Source organism: Athene noctua, chromosome 3, assembly GCF_965140245.1.
Source record: "Athene noctua chromosome 3, bAthNoc1.hap1.1, whole genome shotgun sequence".
In the NCBI taxonomy this organism is placed as follows: domain Eukaryota; kingdom Metazoa; phylum Chordata; class Aves; order Strigiformes; family Strigidae; genus Athene; species Athene noctua.
Window position 1 is genome coordinate 79,529,661 of NC_134039.1, and position 15,718 is coordinate 79,545,378.

The 15,718-nt window shown below is 37.2% G+C and overlaps 1 long non-coding RNA gene across 2 annotated transcripts in view; it reads left to right on the forward strand.

Moving 5' to 3' along the window:
• The window catches only part of LOC141958734 (uncharacterized), a 58,183-nt gene extending 51,880 nt beyond the window's left edge, over positions 1 to 6,303 (forward strand). For both annotated transcript variants that reach the window (XR_012633320.1, XR_012633321.1), the window contains exon 3: positions 6,018 to 6,303. This is a non-coding gene — a long non-coding RNA (uncharacterized LOC141958734). The remainder of the gene's footprint in view (positions 1 to 6,017) is intronic.
• The last annotated feature ends 9,415 nt before the right edge of the window (positions 6,304 to 15,718 follow it).

The window sequence follows — 15,718 nt, forward strand, 5'->3', positions numbered from 1 at the left end:
GAATTATACTCTAGAAAATAAATTTTCTGTTCTGAAGTTTATTTCAATAATTTTCTTGGTTTTCCTTCTTTTTCCTTCCTTTTCCCCCGTCTTTTTTAATTTGTCTATAGACTAAGTACATTTTTATTTCTACAGTATACTTTAGTTTGTCGTAAGGGCTAGAATCCAAAATCTCTATCCCAGATAGGTGTTTAATGTGAAGTTGTATATACTTGGCCTAATTGTTCTGTATGATTTTGAAATTGTTGAACTCTCTTGGCACAGATATAGATTTTGGCAAAGAACAGAAAGTTTTTACCGCTTTTCACTGCTGAACTCTTTCAAATGAGAGCTAATCCAAATGCCAAAACACACCTGAAGTCACTAACATGACTTTGGATAACTCACTTGGAGAACTGTTCTGTTGGCACACAAGAATCTACTCCAAAGTATGTGGAAACTAATAGAAAGGCTTCTTCTCACTTAATTTGAATACATCATCAACATTAGTCAGTGGGCCAATGGATGCAAACAAGACTTTTGATGTCTTGCAAGAAGAAGGAAGGTGGTGGAAGGATTATTTTTCAGTCTTTGCAAGGACCAAAAATGTAGAAGCAACTGTATCTTATACCATAGTACAAGAGAAAATTCTAAACTTAATTACATCCTGTCCAAATACAACCCAATTCCTATTAAGAAACATTTGTTTCCAATGAAGAGACAAACCATTGTTTGTGAAATATTTATTTTTTTGTACTTTTAAAAATCACAGTTGCTAGGAATAGCTCCATTAACTCTGCCTTTATCTGAATTCCTTTGTGCTTACTGTTACCCTATTGCTCTATCTTTACATTTTTATTTAAAGTATGACACTACAGTCATACTTCATAAAAGTATATAAAATTATTTTTATTTAAAGTATGACTCTACAGTCAGACATTATGGCTAGATGTGTACTAGTTACAGCCAGAGAATGTTCCTGGTTATAGGTCTAAAATATTAAAATGGTCTCCAGCATGGTACTGGTCTCATCCAGCTAGCCCAATCGGTCATGGTTTGGAAGTTAACACATATAAGGACTGATTCCCAGTAAGAGGTTTGCAAGCATCCAGTATGATCTGGGGGCTGAGAGTTTACCAGCAGAGGTACAGATTATCTGATGGTAGCTGGCCATGGTGGGAGAGAGTGGCCCCAAACAGATTTCGTTTGCTAGTACAGACACAGCTAAGAGTGCTGTCAAGTTGTGGTGGGCTGCCTCTGGCTGGACACCAGGTACCCACCTGAGCTGCTCTATCACTCCCCTCCTCATCTGGAGAGAGGAGAAAGTATAGCGAAAGGCTCATGGATTGGAGATAAGTACTGGGAGTTCATTCATCAATTACTGTCACGGGCAAAATAGACTCAACTTGGAGAAAATTAGTTTAATTTATTACCAACCAAATACGAGTACAGTAGTGAGAAATAAAAACTAAATCTTAAAACACCTTCCCCTACCCCTCCCTTCTTCCCAAGTTTACCTTTACTCCTGATTTTCTCTACATTCTTCCCCTGAGTGGTGCAGGGGGGCAGGGGATGGGTGTTTCAGTTCATCACACGCTGTCTCTGCTGCTCCTTCCTCCTCAGGGGAGGACTCCTCACACTCTTCTGCCCCAGCCTGGGGTCCTCCCCCAGCAGACAGTCCTCCATGAACTTCTCTGACGTGAGTCCTTCCCGGGGGCTGCAGCTCTTCACGAACTGCCCCAGCGTGGGTCCCTCCCAGGGGGTGCAGCCCTTCAGGCACAGCTGCTCCAGCGTGGGTCCCCCGCGGGGCCACAATGCTCCTAGCATCTTCTCACAGAAACCACCCCTGTAGCCCCCCCACTATCAAAACCTTGCCATGCAGACCCGATGCACAGGTGATACCTCATCAGAATTGGTCCTAGGTCAAAAAAGCAAGAAATCATGGAGGAACCAGTTGACACGTGAAAGACTCAGGAGGTTCGATAGGAGACAAGAGAGAGGAGGGAGAAACTTTCAGAATCATTTATGCTTTGTTTCTATGTATCTAACAAATGCAGATCCACACCATGATTTGCAGCAGAGCATGTGCTGTGCAAGCAGTTGTTATAAGGCAAAAGCATCCAAATTTGTCAGTAAAGGAGATAATTTCCATTAGCAGGCGTGCATTGAGCTCACTTTGCATCTGGAGCTTATCAGACATCACAAGAAAGTTATGTGACATATTTAACATACAAGATAATGATTGGTCTTCATAGCTGAAATCTCAGGGGACAGTTTTGTGAGAGATGACACCATGAAAGTCAATAGTCCAGCTTTTCCTTAAAATGCATTTAAGTGGGAAATAATTCCAATAGACAAGTCTCTGATCTCAGTCAAACTGTTGGAAATCTGGAACACCAGGTATCTTGCTGATAAACATCAGCTGCATTATTCTAATTTGTCAAGGAATAATGGGACAACGATAGCCCCTAGAAGAGACTACACAAAGTCATGATCCAGAGAATATTGAAACAGAAAAGCATAAAGGTTGTTTGTAGACTATCCTACATTAAGCTTAGCAGATGAATCACCATATTCTGAAGTAAGTCTGTGTCACGCTAGCAGGAAATGCATATTTTTGTTGTGAAAAATGCACAACTTCATCCTTGTTGATAAATTGTTATAACTTAAAGTGGCAGAACACAGAAATCCATAGAGTTGAAAAGTTCCTCTACGTTTTCTACAAATAATGAAAACTTTGCTCCACAATAACATTTGGCAAAAGTCAGTGGAATTGTTTCAACACCAGAACTGAGCATTTCTTTATCCACAGCACTCTAGGAGTTTTTATGGCAAATCCTGTCTCACCTCTTTCCTTGTATCACAGCAGAATTGATCCAAAGTCCAAATCTCCCAACCTTGTGTGTGCTTCCAGAAGAGAGTCCTAAACTTTCAATTTAGAAATAATAGATTTATATATGACAATAGTAACTTTCAACTGGAAGCCAAGCCAATAAGAGAGCGAAACAGAAATTAATTTTCCATGGGAAATATATTTGAATGAACAAGAACTGCCACACCAGAATACACTGGTGAGGTTATTCAAACTCTGTGAGACAGTAAAATCCCTGCAGCAGAATGGCCAATATTTCTTGTAACAATTAGTCCAGTTTAATTTACCCATGAATGTAAACACAGGTATAAAACTGTATAATAAACTTTTAAGCCTGTTAAATTCTTGGACTTAGTGATACTTTGTAGAATGGAGGAAGAAAGGACTTGTAATAAAGTCCCTTTCAGTCACACAGTTAGGGATGTTTGCAAATTCCATTTTGTTAAAGACAGGTTGGTGATTTGCATGTTGATCCATCTTCTGATTTTCCTTCTTAAGTGTGTGTGGACTGAAAAATTTTAAATGATTCATGACTAAAAACCTGTCTTCACATTTATTTTCAACCCTTTTATTTTTTTAAAAAATTTTAGCAATATTTATGTGGTTTGAATACACAATATTTAATTTTCCAATCTTTTCAGTAGGAAAAAAAATTCGAAGGTGAAGCTTAAGAGCTACTGATAGGGATAGACTGTCCAATTGTAAGACAGAAACTGCCAGATTGTGAAATGTGTGTTCATGTGTTTGTTCAAGCAAGTAAGCTAATCTCCCTTTTCTATAGCAAGGTGAAATGATGTTTACATATTAGATTTTTAAACTTATTTCTCAACTTAAAAATGGATGAACTTTCAGGCTATTAATTATTAATTCATAAAACAAGGATTTCTAGAGTCTGAAAGCTTCACTTTTGATCTTGTTTTCCAGTCATATCTTAGATCTCCTTTTTTCCATTTTTTAATATGGTCCCATAATGAGAAAGTCCATCTGCTTTTTGCTTTCATACCTTATGTTTGTTAAAGCATGGGAATCATCAGAGTTTCACATGCTTTAATTACATATTGAGGATACAATGTTTTCCAAAGAAGAAAAACATAACCTTCTAGTGGTGCTTAGGACTGTGGCAGATGCGTTGTTTTAATTTGGTATAAGCAGGTTGCTTGCTTCCAGTATTTACGGTTGCACCTTGCACAGAAAATGATGTTCTAACTGTTGAACTTGTTATTAAAATTATTAATGCTGAACTCAAATAACTCACCTGCACACACAGTGATTTTTATTTTATTTTTCTTCTTCACTTCAGTGCAATTAGACAGGGTATGATCATATTCTAAGAAAAAATGTCTTTTAAATTGATCAAAGTCATTGGTCAAAGGTATCTCAGAGAAGTAGAAATTTATGCAACATTTTGATAGCAAAAGAGAACAATATATGGGAAACGCAACTAAAATATAAAAGTGTGGCTAGTGGGCTCACATGAACTTGGGCTCACACTGACAAAGGGTTAAGCATCACTATGGTGCAACTGCCAGTGACTGGCTTACTGAGTAGCATTGTCACTATTCACTTGAACTTTTGTATGTCTTCTACACTAACAGAAAGAGTACTGGATTGATACAGTTAATATTCTGAGCAAGAAACACCTGAACCACCCCATAGGACATGCTGTAGAAACCCATACAACACTTATGTGAGCACACTGGTTTTTGTAGGTATACAAGAGGGGTGTGTTAGACTCTTCAAACAAATCAGTGATATCTACAAACTTAGGTATTGGTCTTATGTTTTTAAGCTTTTTACCTAGATATTAAAAGTTTTATGTGAAAGTTTCCAACTTGAATCCCTTCCACCCCAAGAAACTCTACTAACCAGCAAGTAAGAGGCAAGGCTGAAAGATTATTTCCTGAAGTGGGACAACTCTGCTGAAAATCTTGCCATGTTCGAATACAAGAAATCAAAACAGAGGGCCTGAATTCAGAACACTCTCTGTGGAGAGATGTGAATGCTAAGATACTATTCATAAACTCTGTTAAACCGTCATCGGACAAAATATGTAAAGTGTACAAATGGTTGTACTAAGCATCGGATTCCCTTTCCCAAGACATGTCCTAAGTACTTGGACTCAAGATGCTATATTCCACCCAAGCTACATATCAGGGTTATAAGTGCCTGTCTAGACCTCAACCTTAACCTGAGAATATAATGTTATTATCATGAGCCTGTAGTGCCTTGAGTTCTCTGGCAGATCCTCCTCCTTTTCCATTCCAAACACACGAATCACACATGCGCACTTTCTGTGGTTTGGCAGCAGTTTCGGTCTGAATCTGAGCCAGGCACATAAACCGTGCTTAAGACACCTCCATATGCCACTGGTTACTTGGCTTATTGCCAGCTGGACTACAGCTGCAAAGCTGTTGAGGTGGCTGTGGGGAATGAAGGTATCCCACCTCGGTACGGGTGTGGTGCTCAGGGTTGCTGTCAATTCTAAAGTGTAATTTTAGTTGTAACAACAACTTCCATCGTGTCAATGAGATCAAAAGAACCCATGCGACACCAAGGAGTGATAGATAAGAATCTATCAGATGGGGCTTTGAATTTGTTGCTATATCATTTATTATTTATTATGAAGTGGCTCAAGGCTGATGGGCAAAAATTAGATTTTTAATTGTGTGGTCTATTCTGTAACATGCCTGAAAAATATAGAATATTTTAGAATATAAGAATATAAATTATTCTTTTGCTTAAAGCATCACAAACACTAATCTCCATTTTTTTTTATACTTTATCCCTGTCAATAATCTGTTGAATGTACAGAGAAATGGGAAGAAACTAGAAAAGGTGAAATTGTAAGAAGTGTTGCTTTAACTTTCAGTGAACTCTGTTTAATCAGTTTCACTTATACAGATGTCCTTGGGCCTAATTCAATGCAGAGAAGTCAGGTAATAATTCTAGATGGCTGTAAACCTCAGGGAAACCCTCTATTAAGGGAATAATGGCCCCCAAGGGAATATCAGGCTGTATTGTTTCTCTGTTTCTTTGAACACCATGTTCATGAACTCTGAAGTAGCATTAGAATCCTGGATTATACTCTCTAAACTGGGATTGGCTAGATGACTTGGTTATTCTTTACAGATATGTATTATAATATTCTGTTGAATTTCTATTTCAGGAGAATTGGATTTCTACTTCAGAATCTGTCCAGTGGAAAAGGAGAAACATTTCCAAAGTCTTGAACCTTGAGGAAGAAGAAACAGGGCTTCTGCAATCAGTATTGACAGTGCTACCCTAGCCTATAGGAGATACGAGATCAAAAACCTGTCTAGAACAATTCAGAAGACAAGAAGGCAAAGTTTGATTCCAAAAACGATATTTAAAAAAAAAATATATTTATATTTCCATTTTCCACATCCCAGGCTAATACTCCACACCCTGGAATACACGGACTTCAAAATGTCTTCACAGCAATCTCTTGAAAAGCAGATTTCAGTTTTTCAGTTTTAAAATTATTTCATTTACATCTTTTTTTTTTCTTCTTTTTTTTTTTTTTTTTTTTTTTTTTTTTTAACAGCAGTTATTCTATGTCAAACATTTTCCACATCTAAATAAAGGATTTTATGCTAACTTTCTTACACCATTTAAATTCTTTATATGTTTCAGATCATCCAGATATTTCTTTAGCATGGATAGCTTTATAATACAACACATAATTCATAAATGCAGTGTTTATTACTAAAGCTAGACAAAAATCCACATGTTAGTGTTAGTACCAAACACCAGATATGTCCACATTGTCAACTCACATCTGTACAATTTGAAATCCAAGGAGGTGTTAATCAGATTAGGGACACAACCCTGAAACTCGAATAGAATTAATCATAGAAGCGGTGAGGGGGAGGAGAGGGAGGGAAGGGAAGGGAAGGGAAGGGAAGGGAAGGGAAGGGAAGGGAAGGGAAGGGAAGGGAAGGGAAGGGAAGGGAAGGGAAGGGAAGGGAAAAAGAGTCAAAGAAATATGGTCATCACCCCAGGTTCCAGCATTCTCAGGTCTGCTAATCTTGGGTTGTGGGTGCACACATAGCAAAGTTTTCTGTCACCTTTTAAGTTTATTTTATCAGCTAATTAACATACTAGTCCAGGAGAGGCAGGTATTCCACTAACTCATTTCCCTGAGAGACAAGGAAAAGGTGGGTTCTATGCATTGAGGGGAAAAGGGTGCACCAATCCCTTTGTCCAATTGAGTCAGTGGTCATGTTCACCCATCCACCTTTACTCTTGCCCCAGTTCCCACAGATTTTTGCTGACTTCATGCTTCTTGAGCAATCATCCATCTTCTGGGGCAGAAATGTGCACCTCTTATGAGTCCTTATCACCTCTTTGGGCTTACACCATGGAGCCAGTGATTAGTGGTCCTTGTGCTTGATGAGAAACATTTGGTTTCACTTAGTCCACATTTCCCCCCTTTGAGGCTTACCTAAGGAGTTTGACAATACAACTGCACGGGAGTAGGGACATGCATCCTTCGATACACTGGATGCTTCTTTGGCTGTCATTCCTTAGACTAATCACAAAGGCCACAGCTTGTCCTCGAGGTTTTCTGTGTTGATGAATGTTTGTAGCACTACTTCCTTCAGTTTCTTACAGTTAGTCAGGCAGGACTTGTCCTTGGTGAAGCCATGCTCTCTCAAATTACTTCCCTGTCTTCCATGTGCCTTAACACAGCTTCTAGGAGGATCTGTTCCATGATCTCCCGAGGCACAGAGGTGAGGCTGACAGGTTGGTAGTTCCCAGGGTTGTCCTGGTTACTTCAGTATTCAACCTGACATAAGCAGTTTATTTGAAAACAAAACCAGAAAAAAACCAAACACAGCACTGAATATATAACTCACCCTCAGGTTTGTAAGGATGATTATTTTTCAACTGTCCATGGCTGAACTTTCTGAGATTCTTTTGTAGACAACATGTCCTATGAATAGACCTTTAACTCAGAGAGAAATAAACCCAAAGGTCTGAGTGTTAGAAAAAAAACAAGCAACTATTTCCACCTGGGTCAACCTTACCCTGCACAGTGCAGCAAGCAGTCATTTTCCTTCCTTCCAGAAAAATGCATTAAGCAGAAAATAGCCTGTGGGCTTAAGTTTGGAGAAAGAAGCAAAGAAAAATAAAAAAAAGCTTTCATTTATTCCCACTTTTTTTCAGACTCAAAACAAAAGAAAAGAAAAAGGAAAGTGTGGCTCAGAGTGAAAATTTTAAAGACACGTCAAGGAGGTGGAAATCTCAAACTGCACCCAAAATCTTTTTTCACCCAAAATGTAAAGTGTTCTTTGCTTTGATGTGCAGATCACCAAGATCACCACTCTGTCCATGTACGGTAATACATTCTCATTTGAAGGATGATTAATACTTTTTGTTTATTTATGTTTGTTGATCTTGTGTCCCACCTGATTTTCTCCACATATTCTCAACCATAAATGGCTTATAACCAAAGACACCGATTTTATACTGTGTATTTGCTGTAAAATCACATTTATGTAAATACTGACTTCACCCATTCAACATAAAAAGGGACTCAATATCTTGCAGACAAGAAGGTCTGGAGGGTTGCCTTTGGGTAAAAAAAATCAATTAATGTTAGTGTAAGTTTTACTTCCTTTTTAAAAGCTTAACTAAAGGATGAACTTTGTTATATATATATTCCAGCCAGTGGCAGGAAAGGGCAGGGGCAGCATTGCTTTAGGGAAATTTCAGGAACCTCAGCACCAGAAAAAACCTGCATGGACCTCTCTTGCCCTCTGCCTTGCATTTCTGTAACCTTCCTTACTGAAGAAGGCTTAAGTGCATTATTGCAAAGTCTGTCCAGGTGAGGGATAAAACTGAAAAACTCTTTAGTATCTTCATTTCATCCTCTATCTGTGAGGTTCTTGAAGGCATCAATAAGGGACTTGCCAGCTCCTACAGTGCTCTGACACCATGTGTCCATGAAAAGGCCTAGTGTCTATTTAGAAATAGAAATGAGACAGCTAGAAGCTAAAGTTTCTGTTTTACTGATGTCAGAACACAAGCAGTTATTGTTGGTTCTGGAAGAAAGCTTGGTTTTACAGTCTATTTTGAACATAAAAGAGACCAGAGAGGTGCCTCCACTACTTAAACTCTTGCATTCCCTTGGTCTCACTCCTGTCAAACCAACGTTTTTCTTGTACAGTATTCCCTTATGAAGAGAGAAGTGGATGCATCAGTATAACCATTTTTTTTTTCTTGCTGCTGGAGCTGAAGATCTGATTTATGGTTTAGCTTATATTTCAATTTTTTAATAGGAATTTTCTCCAATGCCTTTCTAATGTTTGACTTATAAAGCACTTTTGTGACATTTTTGTCCTAACTTGCACTACATTGCCCACCACTGTAGTATTTCAGAAACAGCACATTCAATAAACACCTGCCCTGTCTGTTCTGAATGGTCATTCCCAAGTTTGAAGGGCATTCAGCAACTTGATGAAGCTAAACTTTTTGATTAGAAAATTTCAGAATGAGCATCATTGTTAAAATTATCAGCTTCCACTGGGGACTGGACCACAAGCTGGCTCTAAGGTTTCCTGCAATAAAATGCACAATGAACTCATTGTCCTGGCTGCTAAACGCCAATGTGAGGCCCTTGACAGCATGATGATATCAAACCTCCAAATAAAAAGTAATTCTCCTAGCAGACTGTAGCTTCAGGCAATGTACATAGCTTGATACAGTCATTAGTTTTTATGCAGTTTTAGAGCAAACGTTTTACTAGGAACCCAATTTTCTTCTGACAGAAGAGACTATTAGGCACCCCAAGCATGACAAGTGTCAAGAGCTCCTTCCAATTGAAACATGCTGTTGACAGAAGGTGATCTGCCATCAAAGCTATATATGTATACTTTGTTTACTTGGTTTGAGTATTTTTTTTTTTTTAAAAAAAAAGGAGGGAAAAAAGAGAAGTATCATATCTTATCTCTTATGATCTCCTCTAGTCTTTATGGCTAATATTAGTCTTAAAAGTTTGCAAAAGGGGCTTCTATTAAAGGCTATATTCAAAGGATGCTTTGATTTTTGAATAGGTAACAGCCTTGAGTTTTGCATTATGCAAGGACAGCTGGCAAAGCATGTGGGCTGTGAAATAAGCAGGAGGCTTGATAAAATCCATCCTGAAAGAGAAAACAAGGTTAGGAGCAATGAGCTGTGACTGACTAGAGCTGTGGGAGCTTGGAAACCTTCCCCCCAAATGCAAATGCTTAAGGTTACTTATCTGAATTGTCTGTTGAAAGACATTGCGTTCTGAGACAGCATGAAATGAGGGAAGATGAAGCTCAGGCCTATCCTTTGCTTTTCTGCAATGCCCAGAATCCATTCCCAGAGAAAGTGTTCAACATCCAAAAGCAACTTAATTTCTAATGGAGAGGCACATACTCAACTGGAATAAAAAATAACCTGTATTCTTATATTTTAATTTCAAGGTAATATTCATACAGATTTTTTTTTCTTAATATAACCAAAATAATCTATTCTCAGATACAACAATGTCATGGATGGCTCTAGAGCTTGAGTCCTGGCCCTTTGGGATATTGGGCTACAACAGTGTTGCCTCAGAAGAGACGTTTTACCACTCCACAATGTACAGGATTTTCTGTTTGCTGTGCCAGTCCCAGAAACCAAAATCAGATCAGATTACTATTTCTGCAGAGCAGACTCTTCTTTCTGTAGTCTATTCAGTGATTAGAATGACCTAAACTTCAAACATTTTTTCTAGAGATTTTCTAGAGAATCTTTTTGTTCTTCCTATCTCTATTACTCCATTTACTGTGCACTTGAGCTTTATGAGGTTTCTGAAAATTTCTCATTTAAATTTGTTGAGGATGACTAAGGATAATAGGGATTGTCTTAGCCATTATCTTCATGAGGTATGTTCTAGGGATGTAGTGCACAAACACTACAATATGTAAAAACAAACAAACAAAAATCTAAACCCCTGATACTGCATTTATTAAGGATTAGATGGCAAAAATTGATTTAATGCAAATGTAGCCAAAAGTCTTAAATCTCTAAAGTTTTAAAATATTTTGTCAGTAATCTGACAGATAATAACAGACCAAGAGATTTTTTTTCTCTTGTGGAGGTTGTATTGATCACCTCAGCTTACTCTAGCACTCTTGGTATTAGCTAGACACAGCATCACTGTCCTTATTAAAAAATGGCATTATAATCAGACAAGATAATCTCACAATAAATTAGGTGGAATGGACAAAGATGTAACACACCTGAAATCATAATCAACCTTGATAGACTGATGGAATGCCAGCATAAAATATTAAACAAAATTAACTTAATGAACCTTCAAGGAATAGTAAAAAGCAGGATGATTTCATGTGTTAAATAGTGCGTTACATTATTAAGCTCTGATGTTATTTGGTTGGTGATGACTTACATGAACAATTCTACAGAAGTTAGGAGCTTCTTTGTAAACTGGTGTAATTCAGGCATTTGTAATGGAGTTTACTTTGCAATTCATTCTATTAGTTTTGAAATTCTCAAGTTATGCTGCAAATAATCTTTTGATAAGAGGTATATGGTAAATCATTGTAGCAAGATATAATTTACGGGAAAAAATCTTGAAGATGTTTTTGACTTGCTTGGGACACTTCTGGAGAATGTTAAATACATTTCTCTGCTGAATCTGCACAAATGCTATGAAAATAGTCAAGATGAATAGACACAATATTGTCACAAATCAAGAAGTTACAATACAGATGCCAAAGATGTATGTGAGCAGACGTTAAATGGTACACAGGGCCAGTACAAGGGGAAAAGCTGGATAAAGTACTGAAGGCAGGTATATATGGGAAGCCGCCACCTTGGGCTTCCAACTCAACTAAATACTGAACTTGATTTGAGACAGGAGCTGCTGCTTCACACAGGGAGGTGTGATATGATCAGTGTGGTAATCAATTGCATTTTATCTCAGAAAATAATATCTTCTGACTTTTGCTGAGTTTCTATCAGAATGTTTGATCTCTACTCTGCAAAAGAAAAGGCTTTATATCATAAACCTCTGAAAAGATATAAACTTTCAAAACCTTATTTTAAAAGTGTTTGTAATCGATATGAATGCTTTAAGGAAACCATGTGGAAAGATATATTTTTATTAAGATGAGATTGATTAATCTTTACCAGACCAGAACAGAAATGGTAGATAGTGACAATATTAAAAAATAAAATAAACTGACTCTCCAAAGAAACATTTCATGGTTAAAAGACAAAGGCAATTTCTAAGTATTTTCCCATTTTCTGTCCAGGAATAGTGGAAGGACATGAAATAGGTAGACCAGACTGGATTAGATTATGTGATTTTGGAATATATAAAAGACATTTAGAAAAGATAAATACATAAAAATTGACTTTTTTTTTTTTTTTAAATTTTATGATAAAAGCTTGTCTATAAGAAGTTCTATCTTCAATATGTGTAGTTTAATTGGAAGAAAATATTTTAAAAATTCCTACAATACAGGAACATGTAGTTAAAGAAGTCCTGAAATTTCATGAATAGTTTAAGCTTAAATTCACACTACAGAAAAGCCAAATTTTTCTCTTAAATGCTGTTCCTGTTTTATTCAATAGGGTTCATAGCACATTCCCAAAAGCAAATTCTGGCAGTTGGAATGACTGTCTGTCTGTTAATATCTGGTAAAGTACTGGCAATTGCAGACTAGATGGCTAACTGTTATAAGGATTTTGTGTATTCAGTTAGAAAAAATTTCAAAAGAGCTATTTGAAATAAAATATTCTGCATAGTATAAAATAACACGAAAAATGATCAGTGTTAGAATTTTAGTTTATGGAATAGTGCATGAGAATATTCACATTGTAACACTCAGTAATATCTTCTACTTCAGGGAAAAAGTCCAAGAGAAACTACACTTGCACTAATGTAGGCACACTGGCTGTTGCATTGCTCGTCCATAAAATTCACTGCAATCCACATGTTGTTGGCCTGATGGTGATCTCATGGTTACAGATTAGGTGAGAACCACTTCTACAGGAATCTGAAAAATAGTTTCTTCATTACTGAACAAAAATTCAATATCTTCCTTCAGAGCCTGATCTATCTTTTGCTTTAAGAATCCGAAAAAGAATTTCCAAATAATTGGCTGATATTTTTTTTTATATTAACAAGGTTTTTTACTTTTATGATCTTGGAAACTGACTGTTCATGTCTATGGTTCCAAAAGTCAAACTTTCTACATTGCTCAAACTCTTCCTATTAATAAGAATGTATCAGATTTAAGCAGTTAAATAAGCAGAAGAGACGCTAGCATGAAAATATGAAGTCATATAATAACAGCCTGCTGAGATATACTGATAATCAGAGCAACTGGTATAGAAAGAGCTAGATTTTTGTGAATGGAAAGGCAAAATTTATTGATGTGTTCTGTATTAAGAATAAATATTGTTTTATATAAAGAACAAATAATGATTTTTTTTTTTGACACTCAAGTCTATTAGCTACATTTTGCTAAATATATATAAAGCTCCTCCATTTTTCAGAAAGTTATAGAAATCTTATTAAAAAAAAAATAAACTGCAATAAAAAAATAAGAACAGCTGGCACCAAGATATATATCTACGGCTGTACAAAGAAGTTTTCAAAAGGTGTCTAGGTCATCATTGATAAGTTTATTCCTCTACCAACCCAAAAAGGGACACATTTTTAGTTTTGTGATTCCCTCACTATTTATCATAGACATAAAAAAACATAGCTGACTTTTTGACGTCAATTAGTGAAATTGCCTATATCCCAAGGAGAGTCAAGGCCCACTTTTAAACCTATACATAATATTGGGGCATCAAGTAATACACCTTGTATGTAAAGAAGTCCTAACACCTACAGATGAGTTTCCCATGATCTACAGGAACTGGGGAAAATATCTTCCATTTTTACAAAACATATTTTAACTACTGGAAAACACACCGCTTCAGGAATCATTAATTTGTTAAAATGAAAAACTGATCTCTAGCTAATATGTAGCTAGTTTTCTTACTACAGCTACAGAATAACATATGCCTGGCAAACCAAATGAAGACCATAGGGGTATAGTGGAGTAATTTAAAAGTGGTCTTGGAGTCTCTTCATTATTGCATCCCTCGAACAGGAGGGAAGTAACAACGAGGAGTGTCTTCTTGTTTTGATCTTTTTTTAGAGTTCTTTCTTTCTGTCCCTTGTTCTCTCTCAATATCCTTTTGACAAAAAAGGTGTTTCCACAGTCCATGAGCTATTCATATTGTGTACAGTTTGTGCAATTGAGTTTGTATCAATCAGACTCGCATTCAAAATTATTAACCCTAGTTATGACTCCACCTTTTCCTTCATATGTGACTCTTCCTAGTCCTTTTGTATTCATGTGGACTTCATATTCACTATGTCAGACAGTAAAGCTCCATAATAATGAAAATGATGGCCAACTTTATAAGATACATAGCTAATGGCTGGTGTTTCACCCTTTGGTTCTGGAGGAAAGCCACGTATAAAAATATCCTGAAGTTGTTCCTAAATATTTGAATTTTCACATGGGATTGACCTTAAAACCACACCTCATTGTGAATTGAGTATTTGTATTCACCTGTCCTTTTGTCATGCTGGTCTGTTGATTGTCCTGCACTGTCACAACAGTAAGGAAAGAGGCAATATTGTAGGTACCCAGGAGCCTAATGTCTTAGGACAGAAGCAATTTGCTGCTCCAACAGTGAACTCTACAAATGTTCCACCAATTTTATAGTTATATTCCAGGTGATGGGAATAATTTAAAGCCTCAAACTGAGTGATTCAGATGACAGGTATTTCCTTCCCTCCCCTGTCAAATGGAGTTTCAGGTCACATGCAGGTTCCTCTTTCTGAAGTAAGAAATAATTCTTACAGTACCAGTTCAGTGAGCAGAGACAAATATTTTATATTTTGCAAGTTACATAGATTTCTGTATTCTTTAAAGTACTTGCTTTCCTGAGAATAAATTCTCCTAAGTAATGATTGAAAGATCATTCAGGATAAGCATAAAGAAATTATTTAAAGATTACATCCTTTCTTTAAGAAAATGTTGTGAAGAGTGAAAGCATATAAACTAGCATGGATATTATCAGTCTTGCAAGGGTGACATATGAGATGTGTTTTTATTTCCCAATTTAAACTTAAAAATTTGCTGAAGACAGGCAAAGCCAGTGCTTGCAGCTCCTGGTTTTTCCATGGTCCTGTTGAATGCAGGCTGTCTAGTACACTGCTGATTCCTAATTTAGAGTTTACACTTCAGAACCACAGCAATAGGTCTGTGTTTATCTTGGCTTGGTCTGCTACCTTGGGCAGATCCCTTATATGGTGCTTCTCTGTCCTGCGGAAGGATGAGAACTACGTGCTTGGACAAATATTAATGATGTATAGAAGTTAATATAAATCGTGCTGTAAAATTCTTTAGAATAAATTGTGTATTGACCTCACCACACCAGTTTCCTGCAAGGAGTAACATCTCTTCAAGGGCAAGACTGAACTTGGTATGGTGTTCAAGGTCATATGGTGCTGTGCACTTCTTGCACTGGCTGCACTGCTCTATTAAGGAAAATCAGCAGGAATATAACATTGTCGTTACCTACCACAGTAGCTGACCAAACCCAGTATCTTCTCCCAAGCGGTACTCCCTGCTCCCCTGAGTTCCCTTAGGTACCATGGGGAGGGTGGGCAGAGGAGTTTCTGTGTGGCTCAGCCGCCAGGTGGTAACAGGCCGGAGGTGATGTGCTGCACAGCTGAGCCAGAGCTGGGGGGTCTTTCCTCTGTGCAAGGCATAAGCCACAGCTCCTTGTCCCTGGGCA